At 41.5% G+C, this 26,326-nt stretch overlaps 1 protein-coding gene across 1 annotated transcript in view; it reads left to right on the forward strand.

The window, feature by feature from the left end:
- Positions 1-3,314: 3,314 nt before the first annotated feature.
- The window catches only part of WT1 (WT1 transcription factor), a 67,105-nt gene continuing 44,093 nt past the window's right edge, over positions 3,315-26,326 (forward strand). The window contains exon 1 of the mRNA XM_065065377.1: positions 3,315-3,333. The gene's annotated coding sequence lies outside the window, so the exon portion shown is untranslated. The remainder of the gene's footprint in view (positions 3,334-26,326) is intronic.

Here is a 26,326-nt window from a genome sequence, read left to right on the forward strand (position 1 = left end):
TCTGCAATACTATACTCTTCAAATGAGTTCAGAACATGGTCTCTCACTAATTTGAAAATACATCTTTTTAGTTAAGTACCCTCTTGCATTTTCTTATAATTGGCACTTCCTCTGGTTGCTTTTAGTCTATTAATTGCAAACAGATACTTTCTGTCAAAATGACTTTTACTTTAGGAGACATTAACAAAGCGAGAACCCATATAGTTTCCACAGGAGGTGTAGCTGTGATCTTCTCTGAGTCCCAGGAGACAAGAATATTCTTCTTACCATGGTGAAAATCCTGCACATAGTGTGTAAATTCTGTACATGGGTGAAAAGAGCTGCCCAGGTCACCGATACCTATTAACCATGGAGTGAAACTTGCATAACTGATCGGTTTTCTGCAGACCAGGAGGTAGCAATGCAGTTTTGCTCTTGTTGGGAGGACCTAAAACCTGCAGTTCCATCAAGGAGATGATGAACTCACTCCCCAGAGCTTTTGAGACTCCTGAGAAGCAGCTGCTAACCCAAGTACATTTGTGGGCTTACATCTCCTGAGCTGCAAGGCAGAGCCATCAGTGCCCACTGGGGAACACCACTGGTGATCGGCTGCCAAAGAGATTTGACTCCATTCGCCACCACTCCTTTATTTATTTAACAGTCGCGATAAACAGGTGAGTATAGAACAAGTAAAACAGCAAACAAATGTAATATCAGAAGAAGTACTAACATCCATATAAAATAATTATACATGTATACAAATAGTTTATCGCTTATGCATTACTTTGATTTAAGTCCAGGTGAAAATACTGTAAATCTTTTATTAACATATTCCTGTCTGAATCTTTCTGTTTAGTTTTGTTTCAAACTCCCTTTTCCAAGCCTTGAATAGTGTATTTGAGGTGGCTTGTTTCTTAATGTTTTGTCACGGTAGCTAAAATAAATACTGATCCCTTCCTGTGATACAAAGAGAAAATTGTACACATTTCTTAAAAATCAAGTATTTGCATATAGCTTTTATATGATATCTATTTCATGGACAGTGTGACTAAATGTTCAAAAGAACCTCTTCACTGAAATAACACTGTGGTTTGTTATTGGTTGGACTCGAAATCTTTCATGTGGTGCTTGCTCAGATCAGCTTTCTCTCTGTGTTGATTAATAGTCCATCTATTAAAACCGAAATACTGCTCTGATAACTGTCATCCTGCCTTTTAACTTTGATAACTCCTCTCAGCTCAAGAGATAAAGATGTTGGAGAATCTCTTGTGCACTGCAAAGATTCTTTGCAAGATTAAGTTGACCCCATACACCTTGGCTTAAGAGTTTTATTTTCTCCTGTAGAAATGCTGAGGAGGTAGTAAAGGACTTGTTCTAACACAGGTTTCTTGAATAATGGATGTTAGGAGATAGAATTAGAGCCAATGAGGAACAGTTTGCACAAACAGATTGAATCTTCAATGTTTTAAAGTGTATTTTAAACCTTTAACCAATGGGATGCATTGGTTTTTTTTTAAATCACTTCAAAACGTGCTTTAAGAGAATCTACACCCTTTATTCTTAGCCCAAATACACTGTGGGGAGGAAGGGAGGGGTTGTGTGTGCAATACATTGCATTCCCAAACACCTGATTTGAGCCTCAGTCATACAGTCCTTTGAATAACCCATACAGAAGTTGATCCTTTCAGAGGTTTTTAAGTAGCAGGTTGGAATAAGAAGTTAAAATATAAAGCTTTGAAAACAAGTTAGAAATCCCTTTAGATCTGTCTACAACCATTTTTTTTTTTCTTTTTTCTCCCTGTACACTACCAGTGTATTTGGTGGCAAACAAATAATCCGAATTCTGATATAATCCAACAGGAAAATCTGACAGAGACCTCTGATAGAAATTAAAGCTCTACTGATACAGCTGTCTACTCAGTACTTCCAAAAAGCTGTACAATGCAAATACAAAGAAATCAATATAAATGCTATTTTTCGATAATTCCCACGTTTCTGGGGATTCTGAGATTAATAATGAACACCTTCTCTCTCCCCAAAAGTATCTCTCTTGGGGCGCTGTAATTGCTTTAAGGTGCGTCAGCCTCAGTTTAGGAACATGGTCAATCCTGGCTCTGGATCAACCTGCTAGAGCAGTGGGGTGGACTAGATGACCTCCAGAGGTCCCTTCCAACCTCAACGATAGGGTGAAGACTGAAGTGTTACTGGGATCTGTGTTGAAATGTTCTGTATATAAAAACAGCCACTCAGTAGATATGTCCTCAAGTTAATTTGGTCATTTTTTACAACTGTTGTGTTCACCTGCCCAATAAACCTGTGCTATCATTTTATAGTTGATCACATAGTGGAAACTTACTCAAAGCAAGACCATTAGTTCAGCCTTCCAAAATAAAGAGTTGAGTTTGTTGGGTTTTAATAATCCATTTGTAAATGGCTGTAAAGCATAAAAATATCAGCGGCCCAGGGTGTTCTGTGAATGTCACAGAATGCTGTGTCTTTGCCTCTCTAGCGCTGAGCTGTAGACCAAACACTTGTGTGCTGAACACTATGGGTTTTTTAGCAAATACAAGCCAAAAAACAAAAGGGGAAAACAGCGGGAAAAAAAAACCCTTATAGATTTATTTTCTGGAAATTGTCTGACCTTGGCTGTGCTAATTAGTAGCTCCAGAAGAAAAACATTTTAGTCTTTGATCCTACTCCCCATGGAGATTATTGTTATTTGCAAACATCAGTCTTTGTTCATTGATATATACATACAGTATAGTTCTTTTTTCCTTAGTATTTTAAAATCCAAATTGTCTAATAGGATACTACACAGGTACTGCCAATAATCCTTGTTTTGTAAGCATTCATCTTCCACATTCTCATTAAAAGGCTTGCATGATTTTTGCCATGGAAATTCCAACTTAGACTGGATGGCTCTTCTAAGGCAGGGGTTTATTATGATTTTGGAGTAGAAAATAAAACAAGCAGGTTGTAATTTAGTTAACTGCTTTTAAAGAGATGCAAATTTCTGAATTGCAAGTGCTTAAATTCCTGAGTTCCCAATATCGTTGCTGATACCAGGTGAAATTTGTTAAGCTTGGAGAAGGGTGTTTGAATCGAGAGGCTGAATGAGAGACCAGAATTGAGCCTTTTGACAGGGAAAGGGAACGTTTAAAACATGCCTACATGGGGACGGCAGCACGAGCAGCACAATAAGCACAGCCTCTGCACAAACTGTAAATCTGGTGGTGGAAGACTCAGCAAAGGCTGCGATTTCGAACACTTCTCTGAATTAACTGGAGCAGGGGAGGAATCCAGTCGGTCATGAACCTGTCTCTGTTTCTCCTTGCCGCCCCAGAGTCTCTGAGAGTAAGTACTGTGTGACAAGCTCTCCCTTTGTCTGGGGTTTCATTTGTTGGGGGAACAAAGGTAAAATTCTGTTTAACACTCAGTCTCGGGTTGATAATAGGTTCTTTTCCTTTCCCTTGTTTGAGGAGTTTTTTTTATTTAAGGCAGGCATTTGTTCCTCTCCTAAATTTCCAAACGGTTTTCAGGGCTGAAGATAAAAAAAGAATAATTCCTATTGCACTGAAGGGGTTTTCCCCCTGAGAACCCCAAAGACAGGAGGCAAAATACAGCAATTCTTTCTGAAAAAACAAATACCGACTCTCGGCAGAGCACGAACGAGGCTTCATCAATCAGGAGCCTACGAGCAACAGCGTGAGGCTTACACAAACAACCACACGCGCTTGCACACATACTCCGAGCTTCTCTCCTCACACCAAATATTTGCTGCAAAACTTTTGTATCCTTCAGTTATCTGCTTGCTTTTCGAGAGGACATTTCTGGGCAGCCTGCAGCACTTCTGCAAAAGAGATTCCATTTTGCGCACTGCGAGTGCTTAAATTCACGCAAAATTAAACAAGAAAAGGGTTTTTTTTACAGCGATGTAGCGTCACTCTGGTATTGCTCAATAAAGTGAAATGAGGATTTAGCCTCTGTAGTGATATATGGTATTTACTTTAGTGTCATATGTAGGTGTGGCTATCATGAAAACAAAAAAAAAAAGGGAAATTGTTGCAACATCTTTTTCCTTTTACAGAGTGGAGTTAAGAGTGATGTTATTTCTAATTATTTTAGACTGAGATTTCTTAAAGCTGCTCAACATTAGCTTTATATTTATCCTGCAGCAGCTTTTTCTTCCCCTGAGAAATACAGCTGAATCTTAGCATAGTGCCATGGCAGTATAAAGTGATTAGAAAATCCCTGCAGCTGGTAGAGAAGGGAGCAGACACTCCCTACAATCTCCCTTCTGCGGTTTTATTAATGGTCATGCTCAATAAATGACCTCATCACATAGTGCATATTGCAAGTGAGGGGGGTTACTTGGAACTAGAGGTGTTCCTTGTGGCCTCGGGACCGTTTGGGGAGACAACAGTGATTTAAACCCTTAGGTTTCCTAAAATTGCGTCAAGCGCTGCTCTGTGTGACAGAACAGCCCGCAGTCCGGCAGCAGGAAAGTGAGTTAAGTCTGTTACTTGTGCAGGCAGGTCAGTACTGTGTTTTCAAGCAGTATTGCAGCAGCAAAGTTAATACCAGTACTAAATCCTGAGGGAGTCTCAGCTGTGTCTGTCACCAGTGGGCAGGGACCAGGCCTTTTCTCTCAGACCAGCTCAGTGGCCTCTGGGATCCCTGGGTGGGAAGCGTAGGCTGAGATCCCACTGTAGATAAAACAGTACTGCTACTTGTGGTTTTAATCACCTGTCTCATGGTACCTCGCAGTAAATTTGATAAAGAAAGAAACAGCAACAAAGAGCAGCTATAGCCAGTTCCCTGTAATTTTGGTTTTCAAAACACTTGTATCGTTTCTTTGGCAAAAAACGGGGGAGTGGTAGCGGCATCGAATGAGAGGGAGAACTGAGCCTGAAGTGGAGTTTCCTTTTGCCAAGAGCAAAGAAATTATAAAAACAAATTCTTGGCTGAAAACTTAAAAGGATAGGTTTGGAATGTTATCTTAAAGGACGTTACAATCTTGGAGCTTCCAGTCATACCCCAGATAAAACACTTTGTTTATACTTTACCCATTTCACGTACAATGGCTCCTATGGCAGATGAGCTATAAGTTTTCATCCTGGCTTTGAGTGACATATAATTTAATTAGAGGTTTCCTTTTTTTTTTTCTTTGTCTTTTTCTTTCTATAATCTGCTATTTTTATGCATCACACACATGATCTGCATTTTTGCAGCAAGTACTAGTTAAACTGTTCAGACACATTTCATATTGTAGTTGTAGGATTTATTCCCTTTCAGGGGCGAATGCTGAGGAAGCCAGGGGAAGCAGTAGAAATATACAGTATTTACACCAGTATGACCTGGAGCAGAATCCAAAGAGAGTTTTTAGTAACGTGTTTACCATCCACTTTAGACTTTATCATAGAATCAAAGACTTTGATTTTAGTTTTTATCTCTTTGGGTCTTTTTTTAATAAAGAAAATGAGACTTCTAGAGTTGTCTGGATTAAATTCACGTTACCATTTTTATACTGATGCGTTGTCTAAAGTGTGGCATTTCCAAAAATATCCATACCTTCATGACCGAGAGAGATCACAATTTGCATAGTATTTAGCTTAACCAGTAGTTAGTTGAAAAACTCACCGCGTTGCAGCAAGTGCTGAACACCCCTCTTTATTGAAAACAACACAAAGGGCTAAGTTTTGGGCTTGTGGGCTTAAATGATAAAAAGAGGGTACGGTTCTGGCTTCCACTGAAGCTGATAGCAGAGCTCCTGTTGACTACACTGGCAGCGGTTTCACCCTAAACAACGAAGCGTGGGAGAGTTGCAGAAGACCTGCAAATGTTTTTGAAACCCAGTCCTAACTTTGCTTCTCCTCAGTGCTGAGGAAATAATCAGATTTCTCCCTTGAATAGACAGCATTTTCATTTCTTTTCATTCCGCTTGGTAATTTGCTAGTACTTGTGCCTAACAGCGTTGAGGGACTACAGAGCAGAAGGTGTGGTCTTTTTAAATAAACTTGTATTGTTTTTGTGGGATCCATTTGATGCTTCACACTTTTGCTTTAGCAATAAAAGTGACCTGTGCTGGCAGCTGGAGTAATTGCTGTGCGTGGAATAAAACTGTTTTCTCACTCCAGTTCTAAAATGTAAGTGGATTCTTGCAGATCTAAGCTGAAATACATGGATAAATTTTTGCTGTATGCAATAAAAATGGTTTATATGTTTTCCTGATGCTTAAATGTGCAGAAGACACATTTAACCATTATTGAAAGGTAAAAATGAGAATGGGGCAGATTTGAAGGCAATAAATTTTAGCTTTATATCCTATTCTTTCTTATTGTTTGTTATTATTTTAAGCTCTCCTGGTGCTTTTTTCAGCTCCCCTTGAAATTAATGAGAGCCAGACCAAGTCCCAAGAGGCTTTTGTAGACATTAAGAAAGGTGAAACACACTTTCCTTAGAGAGGTTACAGAGCTTTAACTTCAGATGTGTCTTGCTGAAGAGAGGTAGGAGCCATCTACTGGTGCAGCAGGCAGGTACCTGCTCTGAGGGGTGGTAGAACTTTAAGCAGATACCAATAAGTGACAGTCCTGTCACTACCTTTGTCACAGTTTCTGCCTGTTTCCTCACTTGAACATTGTTAGAAAATACGGCAAAGACACAAAGCTGGCCGGATTTGTACTGGATGCCGTTGGAGACGGTAATAGCTTGGGCATTTTCATAGTGGTCACTCACTTGGGAAATCAGCAAAGCCCACATTTTGAAGGTCAGGTAGAGCAAGAGATGACAGCACATTGCCTTGTGAATCTTGTCTCACTCGTCATTTTTGTCTACTACAAAAGTTCTTTTTTTTTGGTTTTTTTGGCCTCTTTTTCTACAATTCTGTCTCAGAAGGTGACGGGAGGATCTGTTTTTAATGCAGCATATTTGAGGAAGATAGAGATGCTATTCAAGCTTTGTGCTGTTTGGCGGTAAGAATGAGTTTCAAGAACCTTATGCACCAGTTAAGTTATTAGCTGTAGGGTTAGTTATATCTCTAACAATCACAGTGGGTGAGTTTTCCTCCGAGGTTCCCTCGCATCCCTTCATTCCCATTGTTATCAGCACAAGCAGATTTCGGCTGACAGTGGGAGCACTAGAAGAACCAATTCCTTGTGACTTTGGAGAGACAGAAAACCATACAGTAACATAAGGATTCAGGGAGGCCTTTTTTAATCATTACCGGTTTAATTGGTATAAAGAACTACAAGAAGCACAGCTGCATGTGGTAATTTCTGTCACTTGACCAAATTTCCAGGCTCTGTTTCACCTGGCTGTGGTAGGAGTTGGAGAGATCCTGAGACAGGATCAGGTTGCACATCAGCTGTGCTCAGTATATTCAAGCTTGCACAGCCAGAAAAGAAATGCACATTCCTAAGAGTGACCTGGTTTTTTCTGTCCCTGATGCTGGCTGTCATTAGAGCACTTCTAAAGAATCTTTGTTTCATTTCCATTCTTTCATACAAAGTACTGTTATTTTGTGAAACAGTGTCTAGTTGAGCCATATAGATGGGGAGAGAATGCTTTTGCCCAGAATGTAGCAAAGCTTGTGGTCAGCGTTGATGGAAAAACCCACATTCTTGCTGGCTGCTGGAATGCACAGCTGCATTCCTGGAAGAACCAGCCAGTCCAAAAACCTGCTTCTGTCTTTCCCTCTTTTATCTGGCCTTGAGTTAGGTGACAACTCTTTGTGTTTTTATTTCATTTGCAAGAGTATGTATCTGTTGTCATGTGCCTATGTGCTGGGTTTTGGTCAGAAGAAGCAGTTCCTTTCTGACACTGAGAAACAATAAAACAGTATTTCCTCAGTATGTTAGATCCCTCAACAGACGCAGACAGCTCATCGCTAAGTGAAATACATGTTAAGTGTCCACCATCTGCACGGTATATGCGAGTTGTGTTCTGCGCAGTCTGATATAAACATAGTTTTCTTGGACCGGCACCACAGCTTTGATTCAAGATTAAATCCTCAGGCTGTTTGTCAAGTTTACAGCTACCAGAACAATCTGGCTCTGAAAGGAGTGAGTAGCTGCTGTGAGTAGCTGATGTTCCCTGAGTTGTGCGGAGGTTCACTTGTAGTAGGGGTAGGGGATCAGCAAGGTATAGAGGTCTAAAAGGACTAAGAAACTTATTATTTGTAAAAGAGGATTTAGAATATAACTGAGTGCCACACAGTGACTAATGGCTGCATCCAGCTGACGATACCTGTCACAGAATAAGGACCCAAAATCCGGGGGCTCTTTCCATTTGGGATTGCACCCAGTGATTCACCTCGCTCATGTTCATGTGGTTGCTACTGTATTGCAAAAGTCACTGTTGTCAATCGAGGTGTAGAATTTAGCTCTGTATCTATCACTACTTTTTTTCAAAATGATTCATAAAACTCAGGTTAGGGTATGTTAAAATGGTTCATTGTAGCTGTCATATTTTCCCCTTTAAGCAGATAAAATTGTCATTCTTTCCAAATTAAAGAAAAAAGAACTGCAAACAAAGAGAGAAATCTATATTCTACTACACTGCGCTGTCAGCTGCAGAGCTTAGTTTTCAGTTACTTTGTTTAAGTTGCAGAGAAACATTTATCTGAAGTAAGGTAATTTTATAGATCCATAAAACTTGCATTTTCTCTCATGTTCCTCTCCCCTCAATTTTAGACATCCAGAAAAAACCTGAAACTGTAAAATAAATCTTCAAATGCTGCAGGAGGCCGAGCACAGCTTTTACTACATACCTTTGCAATTAGAACTAATTTACTGCCCTGTGAGATGGGGGGAAATGTGCAAGGTACTTCTTGGATAAATATACCTCAGTAAGAAAAGCATAGCTGCTTTGTAAAAGTTATCTGCTTGTATTCAACAAGTATCAGGGTCATTCTTGCAGCTACATACCGCAGAGTGTTAATTAATGGGGCTGCAGCTGGTGGTACCACTTTGGCTGCTTCAGCCCAGCCTCTTATTCCATATTTCTCAGGTTCGTATGACCAGTCTTGGACCACGTCCCATCATTTTTTCCCCCCAAAGTACAAAAAGTACTTAAGTCTCTATTGGAAAGCTGCCAGGCTTTCATAAAAAGAACTGAGCTGTTTCTTTGCTATTTTTATCTTCTCTGCCAAAAAGGACACCATGTTGTATTGGCAGTTGTATATTTAAAATGGCCTTTTATGTTGAGCTTTTCAGGTCAAACCCCAGTTTTTTCTACAGCCATGTTGCTGATTGAAAGTCCACTGTGGATTTGGGGGCACTGGATTACTTCAGGTAATGATTCCCATGCAAAGCAGGATTGCATTTCTCAAGTTTCCTAAATGTCAGGAGGTGCAAAAGTTAGAAAAAGAAGTGACGAGGTAGGTGTGCAGAAAAGAGCAGGCAAGCCTGTAGTAAAAAGCTGTGTTCGGTCATGATGCCTTTGCAAGAGGAGGGCACAGTCATTGCTCCATTGGGTCCAGTGGCAAAACTCCCCAACCTTACTGGAACAAGGATCTCATGGTCTAGGGAAGAAAACAAACAAACAAAACCACTGCAACCACAAATGAAAAAAAAAAAAATCCCCACCAGACCCCAAAACTAAGGTTATATAGAAACTGAAGTGTACAATGTACTAGAACAAGGTGTGTACTCAGTTCTTTGCAGAAATACAAGGGGAAAGACCACCTGAAGTGCTACGCAGTAACCTGGAGGGCGGTGATTCTCAAGCTTTTATACTCTGGAAATGGTCTATGAAAATAATTGATGTTTGTTCTCTATGTGCCTGGGACATGGGGGAGACTTCCAAGTGCATGGATTGTTTTAGCACTGGACAAGTACTCTTGTCGCACCTTCTCAAACACCTGTCGTGTGATGGGTAGGATGGATAGCTACCAAAATCACGGGCCCACGGACAGTTCTGTGACAAGGTTTGCCATGTGGAGAAGGTCACGGAGCTGGAGGTGAGGTGGAGTGAATGGGAAGTAAAACCAAAATTCTAGTTACGTGAAAGAGATGGGACCGTAGCACTGGATGTCCCACAAGAGGCTTTGTGGTTTGGCCTGCAGAACCGCTGCAGAGGATCTCACCAAAAATTCTTAATAACACTGAGCTTCCTTAAAAGTAGTTTTAATATATACAGTTGTCATTATCAATCATCATATCAAAGCGAAGCAGCATATCGCAGTATGTCAGACGGGCATTCAGAAAGGCGGATTTACTGGGTTTAAGAAATGGGACATGCAGTGGCATGCTGCAGTTTTTACTTTTCCCCATTCTGGTAGTTTTACATGTTCCCATCAATACTTTTTTTTGTCTCACTTTGTGCCCTTTTTTTCAATGATTATAAAGCATTTATACCATGCGAAAGGCAAATGTTTTTGACATAAATGTAATAGAATTTTTAAAATAAGTTCACTGCCAAAAGCATTTAAAAATAAGATTGTAAGCAAACTACAAAACCCAAAAGTACTTACTTTGCCAATGCTTTTCATTCTGATTAATTATCGTTTAAGATAATACTTCAGACTGTGAGAGGTAAAATTTCATTGCCAAAATACAGTCCTTTCCTGTGAGGGCTCACTTTTACATTTAAATGTGAATGAATAATATGACTGGCCTTTTCTGTAATTGCTACAACCTAATTTGGGATGTGCAAAAAGCTTGCAAGATTAAGACGTTTTGCAGTTTATTATTAACACAGACACAGCCTTCAGCTCCAAACTACCTTGGAAATATCTGTATTTAACTGTACAGCACCCCGGTGATTTTTTTTTCTGCTTACAAAGGAAACTGCATTGTTCCCATTCAAAAACTAAAGCAGAGTCAAAATTAGTGCTGCCAGGCTGCAAGTGGAGCAGGGGCCTTACCTGCAATGGATTCTCAGACAGTTCCCAAGATGTTTGATGGAGTCCTGCCAAAAACAGGTTCTTCGCTCGGGCTTTTGATAAGGAAATGCAAGGCTGGCAGATTAGGAAGTGAACAATGAACTTATGCCCTGGTGGGTGATTTTGCTGTTATTTATGATTCTACTTCTTAGTGCCATTTAAATAATATTATTGTTATTTTATATATACACAGAAACATGTAAATGTTTGAAAAACAGGAGGAACAGTCACTGGAATAGAGAGTGTCCTACCACACCACAGTGCTGTGAATTGCCAAGCGCTGAAAAATGTGACCACACTTGTTTTGTTCTCTACTGCTTTAAATGTTCCTTTCCCCCCCTACATTCACTTGGCTCCTCAAAATCCATATAACAAAATGTTTTTAGGGTCATTTTCATTGTTGAGTTTCTACTAAAAAATGCTGTGTAGGTGAACACCTGCTTTATTTACATCAAAACGAGCTTTCATACTTTAAGAAAGGCTTTGTCATCTTGGGTACATATGCCAAATAGAATATAGCTGGTGATTCTTCTGCTTCTGAATGGAGAATGAATTTTATGGACATATGCAATAATATTTGATAAACAGTTAGTGTTTTGGGCATTCTTTACAAAGTATAGTAACAGAGGAAGCTTGTGGTGCCCTGAAGAGGATTAGCAAGAAGAGGGTTCACTTTACCTCCTTACAGGCTGCTCTAAATCTTACTGGGACTGCACTGTAAAGAAGCACACCTTTCAGCTCTTCACCCTGGCATTTTTAATTCGTATTTTCCATGCCAGCTTCTGTTAACATAAAATTTGGTAATCAGAGTCAAGAGCTCTTTTGTCCTCCTCCATGTAAAGCAGCAAATAGAGTCCCGGGCAGCCGCCTTCCTGTTCAGAAGTGCTGAGAGAAGCGGCGCTTGAGGGAGCTTGCGGGCTCGGTTCTCTAACTGAGCAGTGATTTATGGCTTTTGACTGAGGTCATCGCTTGGCACATGGTGATGACCAGTTTGATGGATGAAGGACTCAGGCAACTCAAGGGCCCTTAACATTTGTAACCAATCATAATCTGGCTGGCAATGACCACAACAAAAAAACCCCATGTATTCTTGTTTCGATCTATTTTAAACTAGTTTGGCTTTGTTTTCTTATTGGGGACCTGCTGCCGCCATTGGATACTCTTTGATTTGGTTCCAAGGATGGGTCAGAGTCACCTTTTTCTTTGACAAACCTGCTTTGGTTCCCCCATTGATGTACACTGCTGAAAGCTGCACGTTTCTTTTTGGTCTGCTATTACATTACCACATCAAGAAGAGCTCGCGGGGCCAGTTCTGCAGAGCAGGAAAGAGGGGATTTCACAGTGTCAGTGAGAGTACATGCACTATTTTTCATTCATATCCGCTGAAGCAGCAGGTCCTGATTAACCTCACCTTAGATATCAGCAGTTCATCTACACCTGCGCACTGTGTGTAAGGCAGAGTTCTCGCCTCTACTACTGAGCAGTCGGTAGCTCACGTTTGTGAAATGAGGAATTTTCCTCTGGAAGGTCTGTGCAGACAGCTTCTCCCCAGCTCCATAAACCCTCCTTTGAGAGCCATTCTCTGTTTTAGCCATTGGTATCTCTTGGAGATGCCATGAATCAATTCCTCTCAATAATTTACCTTTATTTGGTCTCATTATTTTATTTGGATTATACAATATCTTGTAATACTTGTATTATTGCATACGGCGACATGAACTGCAGAATATCTCCCTGGCCAGTGGTGGGAGAGAAGCTCTGAGTATGGGAAAAATTATTCACATATTTAAAAAACTAGCATAGTTCATGAAACCGATAGTAATATCAACTGCAATGCCCTGCGAGGCTGGTACTAATGTGTCCTGATGATAATGCTGTGTGACTTTGGTATTGAACCTCTTCCTAGAAAGCTGTGCTTTGAAAGCTGGCTTTTCTATGTCAGAAGTGCCTTGCAGTACTGCATGGCTGGAAAGGAGATATTTCTCTGGTGTGTAGTGTAGGCAGCTCGAACAACAGCACTGAGAACTCATACTAGTCAATACTCATATAGCACTTTTCAACCAGTGTAGTGAAATGGCATCTTTTGCACTGGAAAGTCCCGTTTTACTCAGGCAGCTGTGTTTTGAAGGTGGTGATTTTTTGTTCTATGGTATTTCACAGTTCTGGGAATTTATTTAGAGGATATTGGTATGTCTTCTGGGTTTTACTTTGTTACATTTTAAGTGACTTGCATGGTGAACATCATCTTTCCTGAGAAAATCTCTAGCTCAGAGTTGTGTGTGCAATGCTCCTGAGCTAAAATCCATGCTGGGAACATAAGAATGTTCCTTAAGTTCTTTTGGGCTCAAGCGCATCTGTTTCATAGAACTGTGAACCCTGTTCACAAACTGACCCAGATCTCGATGCTCATCTTAGAAAGTGCACCTCCTCCTTGTTACAGATGGAGGTAGGAACCGAGCTCTGTCTGTCTGTGGTCAGGCAACACGTCACTGAAAGAGCTGGGACTAAGACCTACTGCCTTGTAACCTCATCACCTCTGCCTTATTCACAAAAGGGTGGGGGTGAAATGAGCTTTCTTCAAATCGCCAAAAATGACAGCAGACTCCTGAGATCTCCAAATCTAAACTGTCTCCAACGCCTTCTCATGAGTCCAGGGCCTCACCTCCTTCCCTCTGTGCAGCTGCCAAAACCTCCAGCTTCCTTTCACTGACAGCTTCACCGTGCAGCTGTGTATTTTCAATGAGTAGCACTAGGAAAAACTGGGGGTGGAATATAATTAAATTTTTAAAACCCACAGGAAAGTTTCTGGTTTGAACATATTAGTTACTCAAGTTCAATTAAAGCTTTAATATCTAAAGAAGTTACCTGATGCTACCACAGATGATCCAGAGAGATGCGGGCTGATCTGTGCTGTGGGTTACACCATCGCTCACATCTGAACTTGAATCAGTAGGAAAACTAAGGTACCAAGGCTGGTGACAGACTTATGGAAGGATTTGTGTCAGAAGCAGGTAGGTCTGGGGAAGCTCTGGTTGCATTTGCTGTGCAAAGAGCTGTGGCAGCAATCCTTTGGTGAAGCACAGCAGAAATCAGCCTCGCCTTGTCATCTGCTGAGGAGAAAGTAAACATTAAACGCACCTCAGTTCGGAGCGATTCTGGGTTATCATTTGTGCAAGCCGTGTTCAGTGAAAATAAGGTAATGTTTCAGATGAATGTGTGCTTGCCTTGTAACCCCCTTTTCCTTTGATGCAGCCCCAGGTGCTGCTAAACAGAGGTAGATGTGCTGAAGCACGCGCCCAGGTAATCCTACTCGCTTTTTAAGCAAGGGCTTCTTTAGCTTATATGGGGCATACTTGTAGCTGGTGTCTCTTCTTGTATCTGTTTTGGAAGTGTGGGAAGTCAGTGGTGCATTCTGTGAGACACTGATAAACGAGACACTGATATGCTGGATTTATTTGCTGGTTGTGGAGTTGTTTAGCCCTGTCAGAGTCCTTGTTTGGACAACAGAAAATGTAAGAACACAAAGGCCAGATGAACGGAGCCAACAGAACGTGCTCCGGGCTTTCTTGAGCGTACAGCTCTCACAGGTACAAGTTATAGCTCTGTGACTGTGTCTGTCCAGATGAAAGACCAGCAATGGGAAAGAATTGCACCCAGCTTTGACTACCAAAAAAGCAGCTGTGGATTCTCTGCTGTGAGAGCTCACTCCTCACCGCCATGACCACTTCATTTTTTATCTTTTTTCCTTAGCCAACCCATAAGGTGGCACCTAGAAAACAGAGAAGAGATACATTTGACATGCCCTGGACGGGAGATGATGGCAGGAGAGTGAGTGCAGCCATCTCCCACAACCATCTTTAAAATCCTCACAAACCTTTCCACACCCCTCCACACTTCTGAAACAATCCTGCTGTCTCTTCGGCAAAGACTTTTTGCTGTACTGTGAGATACCCAGACCTGCCCCACCAGTGAGTTTGCATGGGCTTTTCTGGCTCCTGCATCCTATCTTTCCTCTTAGCTCTGCAGAATTGTGCAACCTAGATGATGAAACCACGCACTAAAGCTGCTCTGTGGGCAAATCCTGCTGCTTTTCTTTCCATGAAAGTGCCACATGTTACATCTGAACTGAATGGCCAAGACTGTTTTCCTCTCTGCAGTGTGCTTTGGCCATTTATTCTTGGTGAAACCTGGGCACATACCAATCTTTTTCTTTCCCTTCTGCTCCCATATCTCAATTGCAGTGAAGAAGAAACCCCCAGAGGCCCAGTGGAAGCCACATGGGTAACTCAGGGCCAGGGCTTCAGGACAAGCCGTAGCAGGTACCTCCAGACAGTTTAAGCACAGCCACTGGGTTGGGAACATTTTTTGACAAGAAGGTTTAGTCCCAAGAGCTATTTGTCCCAGCCCGTAGCCAGCAAGACACTGCAGAACAATCCAGACTTCTCCTTCCCATGGATATTGAACTTGCTCTTTGGGAATCTCAGCTGCTGCTGGTGTTGGGAGCAAACCACGGGGGAGTTGGACCTCTGCACTTAAATGTGGAACCAGAAAAGGCTTTCCAAGCGTTTATACCATTCTTTTAAGGATGGCTTTGTTAGAAGTAACAACTGGAGTTTCAAGTGACAGCTACTCATCTGATTGACACTAGAACTGACTCCTTTGGTGATAATTCCACTTCTGCCATTGTCAAGCCCCCTGTTAATGGCTGTTTCTCTGCTTTACCTAGAGCAAAACTGGAGCTGATTTTGGGTGTCACTGAATGTTTAATGACATTTAGGAACAGAGAGTACTATAACCAGAGGAACTGGAAACCGAGAATGAGAAGACTGAAATTTTTCTTGTAAGATTATGTGTTCTAGAACGATGTGGGCACTTCTGTATCATCTAGTCAGTTTTTGACAGAGCAAGAAATTGATATATAGCTCATAAATACATCTATCTGGGGTGGTTTCTGTCAGCTGGACTTTTCTTTTTTGAATCTGGCCTCCTTTTGTCTCTGTCACAGGACAACTTTTTATGGGGTCCTTTACAGGAAAAGGAAGAGAATCAGTTTACATCCTGCTTAGAAAAAAATGGCATCAAACAACTTCTTCAAAGGTCAGCACATTTTCCTAAGCAGAAGTAAAAGCCTAAAAGGTTAAATCAATCCCAACTAATTCAACAGTTAGTAAACTCCGCCCTTACTCACACATTCTACTATTCCCAAGCAGAATAAAAGGTTGGTTTATAGGGGACAATGGTGCAGATGAAAAGAAGCATTAAAAAATCCCCATTTGGAAAGATACAAGCTGTTCTCTGGAGTATTTAAAGCAGCCTGATGTTTGTTTCATCTCTATGTCAGTGCCATTATGCATCTTTTCTGTCCCACATCAATGTAAGTGTTCAGCTTGCTGAGCATAAACCAAATCTTCCACCTGCACAAGCCTCTACAGTTGCAAGCAGGATCTGAAATGCCAGCAAATAAAGATTTTGCAAGACCAGTATCAATGGAGCTGTGCAAATAACTCCTTTTACTCGTTTCTTGGCTGAACCGAGAAACAAGTTGTTCCGTGGCAGTGGAACTGATGAATCCTGGCTGCCTGGATTTGGATCTTTGCCTCTGAGCTCTTTGCCCACCCCTCTGCCCCCACTCCCTACATGTCCCCTGTGATTCCCTCCCCTCCCACTACCTTTTCTTCCCTTACTTCTCCCCACATAACAGCTGGGCTGTGGTAGCGCATATTGTAGTAAGTTCTGATGAGTAACTGTACAAACAACTGCTGAGCTCACACCGCGGGGTTTCTTCAATGAGGGCACAAGTTTAGGTCCCTTTGTTCCTATCAAGCTGCCAGTTTCTCGAAGTTTGTGCGCACTTAGCATTGCTGGGAATGTCATGTCTCTACAGAATTTGGCGGAAAGAGGGCTGGAGTTGAGAAGTTATCTGAGAGACGGGACTGGCAGTGCAATCACATAAGCCTTGTTTCCTAAGGGAACCTGCCTTCAAACGCTTTGCTTGAACCAAGACAAAATATTTTTGCTTTGTTTTCCAAGACTTGTTAACTGCTTGGATGAAACCACATATGCATATGAAATGATACTTTAAGCATGTTAGTACTTCTCTGTCAGTTCATGCATCGTTTGGTTTTAAAAAACAGCAGTGGATTTATTTCTTTAATATTTTACAAGCTAGTGCTGCCTAGTTTATGTTGGCTTCACAGAATTTTTGCTGTCATGATGCTATTCCCTTGATATTCCTCTTCCTTCCCTCTGCATTCGATACATAGCCCAAATGTTGAGGTCTTCATGGGAGAAATACATAGTGTCTTTCAGACCTTGCTGACTTCTTAGAAGGTTATGGTTTTAAGGAAAAAGTGTTTTTCTCCTCACCTTAGCATGGTTTTAGGTGTTCAGATGTTAGGCAGCTTTACTTAATATAGAAGACCAAAACTGATAAAGAAATGGCTAAGCACACCTGAAGTTTTATCTATAGCCTTTTGAATTATAAAGTCCTAGTTTGCCATGTCCTTGACGAGACACCATGCTTCAATTTGGGCTTTTTTGTTGACAGATAGAACTGAATACCAGAATGGAGTCTTCTGACTTGTATTGCCATGTCATATTTAATGATAAAGGTTTGGTTTTCCTCTTTGTGGGCACAGCAACCTTCAATATTAAATGGTTGTCCATCCTTGTTAAAAAAAAAAACAACAAACAATTCCTAAGTGCATAAATATCTCATTCACTCTATCCAGTTTGTCACAGATTCATCTTCCTTTTCCTAACTTATTCTAGAATTATGACTAGTATTTTGTAATGCACTACAGGTGATTAAATGATCATGGTGTTTACAGAGACACAATGTGATTAGGATTTCTTTTCTGACCAAGGAGCTTGTTACTATCATCATGCTGTTATATAGAAAGCACAGTAATGAAAAGATAACTACAGGAAGCCATCAACACTGTCATCATCTATCGAACTGTAGAGTAAGAAGAGTTGTACAAAATGATGCAGCTGGCAAAAGTCATCAGTAGGTCTGAGAAGAATTGTGTGAAAACCCAGGCCCTAGTTTCTTGGTACCAGATGTTAAGCTAAACTGTTAAGAATTAGTGTTTTCTAATAACCACTTTTCCTCTGCTGCTGTTCTTCATTTGTACTGCTGAAGCACCCAGGAACCCTGGTGCCAAAGCAGTGCCCTGCTGTTCTGAGCACCGTGTGAACACAGAATGGAGGTGAGATTCCTGCATTCAAGGGTTGTGAGTTCTCATGAAAAGAAAATCAGTGCTTTGAAGAACATCAGTAATGACACTGTCAACTATTAGTCTATTCAGTAAACTATGCATCATCTTTTCATCTGTCTACATTGCCAGATATCACACAGAAACATTTGCCTCCTGCATATACCTATTAATTTTTGTCCTGTATTTCGTATAATGCACTGTATGAATGTACCAGGAGAAAGTATACTTGCAGTGCACTGTGTGATCACCCCACACCACAGGTGAGCTTTAGTGCATTAGTCGTTGCAATGTAAAAACAAAGAGATTTTAAGGCAGGAAAGAGATGCTCGCTAAATCTAAGGGAAAATACAAATATCTTGATACATGGGACAGAGTGAGAAAGAGGTAGGTTGGTAGGTTATAGTGTCTTTTATTTTTACTGTGTTCAAATCCAGTCTTGATGGTATTAAATGCATCATGGTGTTAAATGCATTATTATCATGCTGCCGGCTGCTTGGTGTCTGGTAAACAGAGTTCACAGGGTAATTCCTGTTCACAGGAATAGCCAAACTTGATGCTAATTGCCAACTTTGTTGCCATGGCTATGCAGAACAAACATCTCCCTCACCCCCTGGGCAGGAATCAGGCATAACACAAAGGTAGCTAATTTACTGCTCTGAATAGAGACAGGTTGAATAGAAAGCTTTGGTCAGCAAGGATACTAATCCAGTTTCAGTCCTTGAGCATCCCTGTGCAGAGAAGGGATGTTGTGGATTATAAGCTGTTAAAGCAGACACGTGGTTTTGTCTGTATTTTCTCTTTTACAAATGTCAAGCTCATCTGAGCTTTCTGTTCAGAAATTTGACAAAAGAGAGGAAAGGTTGGTTTGCCACAGCAAATGAGGGGAATCATTAGGAGTTCGACTCAGTGATCCTTGTGGTCCCTTCGAATTCAGGACGTTCTATGATTTCTATATATCTGTTGTCTACCTTTGTTAATGTATAGAGGGTGTATGTTTTGGGAAAATGTGTTGCATTTGTTCAGCTCTACCAATACTCCCAGTGGTGGTGAACTTCCATAATGAAAACATCAGAGAGATTTCTAGTATGACATCATTTACTCTGCTAAGAAACCACTAAGCACTTGTGTCTGCTTGATGCCACTGTGTTGATAACAGCAAATGGAACTCATGAGACAAATGTTATGATGGGCATGAAGTGGGGATGGGAGAGCTGGACTGCTTCTTCTAAAGGAAGGAGCATGGGAGGGAAAAGAAAGACCAGGGCACACACAGAGCAACTGGTGTGGGGCTGGTGAGCTGCCTGGTGATCTCGGTGGAAGGGACAGAGGACCACTGTCCTTCGGGGAGATTGTCCCCTTCTCCCACGTATAACTACAGCCCCTGCTTCTCCTCTTCTTCCACTGGCTGCAAGAGCAAGTCTGGTAGACACAGAGGAGAGGGAGGAACTGTGGTCATTTTGATATCTTGTCCAGTCTTTGGGAACATCCTTTTTGGCCTGTGCCTACAGGGAGTGCTGTGCACAGCGACAAAGGGGCCACCAAAAAGTTGTGCCTCCAGGTCACAAGTGCAGCACTGGCCCTGTCAGCCGGCAGTAGCATATGTTCTGTCTGCAAACTACACCAAAAATGTATTATTAACAAACTTCTTCAGCTATAAAGGCCATTTAAATGACATATGACTTTCAAAACAAGATATTCTGTGGACCTATACATCTCTCCCCACTCCTGTGTTTGCTTTTCCTGCTTTGGCATCTGACATTAATGTCTGTCATTGCACATCTCAACCTTTGTATTTTTCTCATGGGGGACACAGATCAGAGTGTTTAAGCTTTGTAATTTGGCATTGCTGGCATTTTTTGTTCACCACAAATGTTTCTGATGATACTAATGACATTTAGCAAGTTTTGGAGGAAAAATCATTAAAAACAGAGTGAAAAAAAAAAACCTCCACAACTTTGTGATCTGAATAGCTCTCCGAATGAACTCTGGGAAGTTTAAATTCAGACACAACATCCAACCTTTCCATTTGTACTACAAGTGAGGCTGTTTGCAGTTATTCTCTAAGAGAAAAACAATGTTGAAAACTTCAGACAGAAGTTTTTGGTTTTGTACAGAGAAGGTGTGAATAGTGATTGAAAATACATTCCGTGTGTTTCCAGTTTATTGAGGCATATTCGTTTCCAAGACCAAAACTGCTGTCTTTTTATTTTTACAGTCTTTGTTTGAACTGAAATCAACATTCATTGTTACTGAGCTTTAATAATCTAAAGGTCACTTGAATGGCTTTTGTTTGAGAGACCTTTCAAGCCAAGCCAAGGCAGCAGTTTAGAGAACGTTTCTTGTTTGTAGACAAAAATATATTAAAACAACCAAGGGAGCTATTACTCTTCCACATAATTATTTTTAATGTCTCATTGGACATGTATGAAATGCCTTTCAGTTCCTGTGGGAGAGTTACTTTTTTGGTTTGTTTTTACGTTTTGCAGTGCAGCTTTTGTTAAATTTCTGTGCTGCTTTTCCATTGAGCAACACTCACCCCAAAAGACTTTACAGTGTCTCTAGGAATACGCTTCCAACATAATCCACATAGTGCTTAGAGACTTGTCAGCAGTCATAGGGCCCGATACCTTGTGTACTTCATGCCGCCTATTTTTTCTGGCGATAAATAAGAAAGAATATGACCCCGGTTCACAGTGGAAAATGTCAGAGAAGTGCTGAGAGCCCAGGGCCGCGGGAGGTGAGGCAGAGCAAAGGCAGGGGAGAGGGGAGGAGGGCTAAGGCTCCCCAAGCTCCTTCTCCCTGGTAAATGCACACCAGGTAATCAGAGCAACCTTGTGTCTTCAGCATGGAAATCATCTGCAAGCGACTGCATCCTTCTCTTTTGTAACAAGAAGAAATCCAAGAGGAGGAGAAAAATCACAGAAATCAGTGGTAGATGCAAAGAGTAGCTTTGTGTATAGACATAAAGCATTTTCTGAGAATGTAGCTCTAGTGCAAAGATTTGGGCTTGGCTTGGGACATGCACTTTAGGTGCCATTCCCACTCCATGGAAGTGCAGGCTGAGCAGGCAGAGGCAGGTGCTTCACTTAGATGTCTCCTTCCTATTGTGCATTCACGATCCTTTAAATCTGCCGGCTGCCCTTTCCATGCTGAAAGATGGCAGGTGTTTCTTGTTCAGGCGTTGAGGGCTCCCTCAGGTCACATAGTAGTTGGCTTAATTTTGCGGCCATCACCCTTCTCCTGGGCACAGTGAAAGTTTCTGTGCTGTTAGAGCAGTTCTAACACATTTGAGCAAGGGCCCAGGAGGCATCAGGGTGCACTCTCAACCTGAAACCTTCCACGGAGTAAGAAAGAAGTTACTCTTTATCTGTGTGTCACACACAGGCCATTTAACATGCTGCATTCCGTGTCATGGTACCTCTCCTGTCTCCTTCCTTGGGGCTCATGTGTGCTCTCAAGTTCCAGTGACTTTACCTGTCTCTTTTGCTGTAAAAGGAAAATCAAACTCCCAGTTTAGGGAGTGATAATGTGTCAGCTTTGGCACTTTACACAAATATACACCATTATCAAAGTCTAATCATAAAGCTTATTAAAGTTGAGCAAAAATGATACATAGATAACTGTCTTTCCTAAGCGGATTTAAGCCCAATGTCAAATACATAGCGCTCCCAGATTTTGAAGAGATAAGTGACCATGTTCACCATCGTTAGATGACTAGACTTGAAGTCTTCCAACCTGAGCTTATAAAATTGTAAGTTATGTAGATGAAGTATAATTTGTAATGCATTCTGGTTTGAGGAATGACCTTGCCTTCTTTGTGGATAAGAACCACACATTTCTAGCAGTGAAAGTCGGTGGAAGCTATTTCATTGAAGCAGGATATGATAATAGAAGCTAACTATTGTAACTGTGTCACATAGTGATGTTCTAATGTTTTCAGCATGAGTTTCACAACAAGAAGTTATTTAATTGGGTAAAATTTGCCTTTGCATGAACTTCAGTAACTTGGAAGAATAATTAAGTTGTGTCTCAAGAACGTATTATAGGATTGTAAGGATAATATGCACTTACCAATAGCTTCCTAATGTCGCAGTGACAGAATGTTTATAAAATATTTTGTACATAAAGAGCACTGCAAATATGTACTTAATAACACATTCCTTGAGACAAGGACCATAAAGCAGACCGGGGAATTTTTTGAAGACATCTTTACTTTTGGGCTTCCTGTGAAGTTGATCTTGCAGTGTCATCCAAAGTTCCCTATACCGATTTGACAATTTTATGGCTTTGGACTCTCGGTCAGTTGTTCAAGGTGATTTGGTCATTGGTGTGTGCATTTAGAGACTGCCAAATGTAATTGTTTGCAGAATATTTAGTTCTGTTCTGCAGAGATGCTATTGGAGGGAGCTCAGAGGAGGACAGAAGGAAAAATGAAAAGGACTAAATATGAGCAGCCTGAATAAGGGGTAGGAAAAGCTGGGATGAAAGGGTATAAAGGCCTACATGAAACTGAAACATGTAAGCATGAGAGAGAAGAATTATGTCGAGTTTGGCAGGAGGATGTAATGAGTAATAGATGGAATGATGAAGGGGAATAAAATTGGCTGGAGGAAGAAAAGCTTCCTGACCGCGAGATCTTGTTTGATTACTGAAGTTTCCCGGGGGACTTCTGTGATTTGGGAAAGGTTGTACAAGAGTATTCAGAGCCTCCCAGTGCCCCACAAAGCATAGCTCTGTAGTCACCTAATAACTTGGCATCCAGGAATGGATGGTGCCTCCCATCTTGTAGCCGTGTTTGAGGTTCTTTGGATTCCTTGCATTTGCTGGGCAGCCCAGAGCATCCTTTGTGTGCTGGCCAGCCAATGACTTCTCTTTGGGTTAGGAGTCCTAAGTAATATTACAGCTCTTGAAGAAAACCTACCTCCTCTGATCTGGTGCGTGCAAATGTGTGCACTCTGTGGCCATGGGGCTGATCCTGTTTCTTTGATGCTAAGTGTGGGAGACTGCAAGGTCGGATCCAGCTGTCCAAAGGGACGCAATCTTCGCAGATGCGTTAGACAGCAATCACATATGCCTTTGTGTGTGTACTCATAAATATGGGCCTGGTATCTCTGCAATATCTGGATGGATATCAGTGAAAGATGGTGTTGGAGTGAAGCATATTGCAAGTGTGAAATATTCTGAAATCCTTGTTTGTCTAAAGAGGGTTTTTTATGCTTAAAAAAAGTGTAGTAAAACAAGGAAAATTATTCAAGAACCTATTCAACTTATTCAAGAACTGTCATTCCATTATAAAGCATATGTAACTATTGCAAGGTGTTCATATTACCCATTCGTAGAATTATTTCATTGTAGATCTGGTGTCTGGTTAATGCTGACTCCAGTGGTTCCTCTGAGAGAAGTTTATCTGATGAAAAATTAAGTGTGTTTTTAGCTGATATCCAACCAATTTGCTGAACTTATTTTGACTTCTGCCCAGAGGTTTTGAGAGTAAACTGATAACTGAGAATCCACTTGGATTTGAACGATTAGGAGAGAAGCATGCAAAAACCAAGAAACCTGGAGCTAGTGAAGACCACAAGGCTTCTACAAATAGGGAAACTCAAATCATGGAGTTGGGAAAATGGGCTGACAGGCTGATGTGTCTCTTCTGCTTGGCCTTTTGGTGTATTCCTGTTTTCCATCAGCTGCTCAAAGCAGTGGAACCCATTTCCTCCAATGCACATAGAAATTGCAAAGGCGGCTGCTGCTCAGGATGAAGCAATGAGATAAATATTGCTAAGTTTTGAAACCACACACAATCCAACATCTACTCTTCTCCCAAGAGCTAACTGGTTGGAACGGTGGAAGCCCTGAATTTTGAAACACACAGAAATGCGGATTTTTTTCATGTAAATTGATCCACTAATAAATTTAAGGAAAGAAAAAAAAAAAAATAAAAAAAAGGAAACTCCTTCTTTGAATTATCTTCTTACTTGGATTTAATATTTATTATCTCATGGGGGCATTATTAACTCTATACCAATAGGTACAGAACTTGTACACTCTGAGATATATCTAATGTCTACCAAAGGAAGAAAAAATAATAAATCATTTAGATCTGGAACAGTGATCACAATGGAAGTTTCATTTGCAAAGAATTTATGGAGGCTTGAAGTCAGTATTATGTTTTGAATAAATGCACCATTGACCAGTATCAGATTTCCATAGGCTTTATCTTGTTTTTTCTAAGCAACTGCTCATAAACTTTTCTAATATCTTGATTAGCATGATGGTGCTACTTGCAAATCTGTTCATGGGGCTATTAATCTGTGACAGTGAAATCTAGAGGAAAGAATCGCACTTAGTTAGTTGTTCCTTTCGTTGTTTCATTTGAAAAACAAAAAAACATAAATAGTTTACAAGGGTTTCTTTGTGCTGCTTTCTCTTCAACTGACATGTTAAGTATTTCAGGAAAGGTTTGTCAAGCCATCACAAAAGTAGGTCTTAGTTCTGATCTGAACTTTTTTGAACACTGCTTTCATGTAACAGAAAGGAAAAACGAGTGGCAGATTTATCAGTTTAAGTGTCCACAGCCCCATGGCTACAGCAAACTCTCGGTGCTTTTAATTGCTGTGTCGCCTCAGTACTCAGTCAATTTTTGTGGAACCAAACATACACAAAATCTGAAGGGAATCATGAAGAAGAAATTTGTCTTCTAAGGCAAGTTCAACACATGGGCACCCTCCCTCCTTTCCTTTCTTCCCCCATCTCTCCCTGCAAGCTCCATCTCTTGCTGTCCCTGAGCATCTCCCTCTCAGCATGAGCTTTGTGAGACAAGGCTGTTGGTGGCAGGTGGGTCAGCAGCGGCTGCTGCCACACGGTGACAGTCGCAATGTGAAAGCAGCCGAGTCCTGCAGTGACGTGCTGATGAGAACCGTGCAGGCACCTGCACAGCCCAGTGCGGTTGTACTCGATTCTGTGGAGGGCACCAGGTCTCTGTCCCTGCTTGCAGCAGATCTCCCTTGGCCTGGGGCCCTGGAGCCGTGGAGTTCTCAGATGACCGTTCATCCTCGCAGCTGGACCAGCTATCCCATGCAGCAGCATGTCATGCACACAAGGGAGAGACCGGCTTTAAAGCTTTGGTTTTGAAGAAAAAAAAAAAAAATATATTGAGTGGGAATGCCCAGAATAAATAACTGGGAAAGCTCTTGTTTTGATTGGAGCTACGTTTTTGCTGCCCGTTGCTTCCAGCCAACTAGATGAGAAAAATGAGCTTGTTTGCCTTTTGTGTATTGCAGCAATCCACACGTACCAGTACATATAGTCCAGAGAGAGAAAAAAGACACGTACCTTTATGTATCTGCAGCTAAATGAAGGACTGGGTATGCTCAGTGACTGACAAAGCTAAAGGGCTGTGCTGAGGGGCTGAGGGCGGTGGAATCTCTCCCCAGGCTGGGAAGGAGCTGTTGGCGTTTGCCGTGCTAATGGGGCTGGGAGCAGGGACTTGCTTGTGTTGCAATAGCTCTCCAGCTCCAGCCCTGCCACCCCCTCACAGGTCACATCCCTGGCAGATCACACGGAGCTGTGCCGCGTCACACAACAACCATCTGCGTTCCTTTGCTTACCCAACGTCTCCAAGCACTCCACAAGTACTGCTGGAGTCCCCCAGTGTTCTGGCAAAACTGCTGTTGCTTCTTCCATTTCTCCGAAGCATTCAGAAAACACTGAACAGAACCCAGGAGCTTTTTCATCCTCACCTGCTTTAGGCACTAGACACATTGTCTTCACTGCTCGCCTTTTGCACTTGCTGACCGTCTGCAGGCAAAGAGGATGTGCTTGGCTCTCCCCGCTGCGTGGTGTGAGGCATTAGACTCTGGTGGATTCAAGTCCTTCACTGATTTCAGTGCGACCACTCTTGCTCTAAAGGACCTTTAGTCAGGTGCTTACATATGTGAATTCCTCTGAAGTGTGTAGGATGAGAACAAAATCCTGTGAAAAGGGTTTAAATGCTCAGTTGAGGTAAGACAGATCAACCTCACTGGAGCCCCACTGGTTTCCCCCTGAGGAGGGCTGGACAAGAGAGTATCTTTGCACAGGGCTGCAAAAGGGCTTTGCAAGAACCAAGTGAGATTTGGACTTTGCTTGCATCGTTAAAGTGTCCCTGTTCAAGAATGGAGTTGAAAGATAAAGGTGTGGCTGGTTAGTGTTTAGGAAAACATGCTCATGGCCAGCCCACTGGAGAATCTGGTAAGGGACAATTCAT

The sequence above is a fragment of the Columba livia genome, chromosome 5 (genome assembly GCF_036013475.1).
Source record: "Columba livia isolate bColLiv1 breed racing homer chromosome 5, bColLiv1.pat.W.v2, whole genome shotgun sequence".
In the NCBI taxonomy this organism is placed as follows: domain Eukaryota; kingdom Metazoa; phylum Chordata; class Aves; order Columbiformes; family Columbidae; genus Columba; species Columba livia.